Source organism: Sinocyclocheilus grahami, unplaced genomic scaffold (assembly GCF_001515645.1).
Source record: "Sinocyclocheilus grahami isolate Dianchi unplaced genomic scaffold, SAMN03320097.WGS_v1.1 scaffold2039.1, whole genome shotgun sequence".
Lineage (NCBI taxonomy): Eukaryota > Metazoa > Chordata > Actinopteri > Cypriniformes > Cyprinidae > Sinocyclocheilus > Sinocyclocheilus grahami.
The window spans coordinates 40,170-41,530 of NW_015507218.1; positions in this window are offsets into that span (position 1 = coordinate 40,170).

A 1,361-nucleotide genomic window follows, 5' to 3' on the forward strand; every position below is an offset into this window, starting at 1 on the left:
GTCTTACACACATGCTATACAGATAATGTAGAGTCATGCATTAATTTGAGTGCTGACAGCTATTATGGGCGTGGCTTGGTGCAGATAACATGATCTTAAGACACTTTAATTAATGCTGTCAGGTAACAAATGTGTTCAAATATAAAATTAAATGAATTGCTAATTACTACACTGAAATAAAAATGTAAAGCCTGTACACACATTAGAAATCGTGAATATAAATAGCCTAATTGGGAATCATGTAAAGAATTAAAATAAAATAAAAACAGTGCCAATTTCATTTATCTATTATAACATTTATGTAGTTTTGTTCGCTTGGCTGTTTCCTTATAAAAGTCCAGAAATTGGTCAAGTTTTTCGTCAGGTGTCTTTTTTTAATTATATGATGTCGTTACGTTACTGTCTTGCCGCCAGCCAATCGCTGCACTGCTGATCGTAGTTTCAAGTATCGATACAGAGCCCCTTTTAACCCCTTAACCGTCACCCCCCATTTTTTAAAATAGGCAATAAAGTGCACTATCCAAACTTAAATTGTTGTAATTTATGAACACTTTGGAATACAGACCTACGGTTGGTCTCTTTTTAAAGAAGAAAATCAGCAGATTATTGCAAAAGTGGATTTTTTTTCAAAAAAATTTGGAGACGTTTAAATTTACTGTAAAGACAATTGTGCGCTATATGCGCTATGCGTTATTTTATATATAGTAAATATTTTACATAACAGGTTTTACTCTAAAATTGGTATAAAATTAAAGCCTTATGTCTAAATAACTTATGTTCCCAATTTCAAGTTGATATGAAAAAAAATGGAGGTTCCTGTGAGATTTTATTTAGGGCGTCATACCACAAACAGCCATCCAAACTCCTTTGAATTTTTTTAATGCATTTTTCTGTCACAAATGTCTAGATTTCTCTGTAAATCTTACGTCTATCTCAAAATGAGACTCAGACCTTTCCAATGATATGTATTTTGTCAAGTTTTGATTGTAAAATACCGTAATGCATTTTGTAATATGACACTTGACACCGATTTTAAAGTACCATTTCCATGGTAACGCAATGTCTGATTTCAAAATGGTTTTCACAGGATGAATCTTGGGCTTCTAAGTTTTCAAATGATATATAATTTATGTATATAATATAATACATAATAGAGTGCCAAACGTCCCACAGGTGGGACGGTGAAAGTGAAGGAGTTAAACCAACCCATGAACGCCCAATTATCTCAGATAACTCAATCCAGCCATACTAATCATCAACAGCAGGTGCGTTCAATTAGCCAGATCCTGATTAGCACGATGATATAATCTCGGATGTAATAAGCGACGTACGAAGAACGGGCCCCTGGTAAAGCAGAGGAT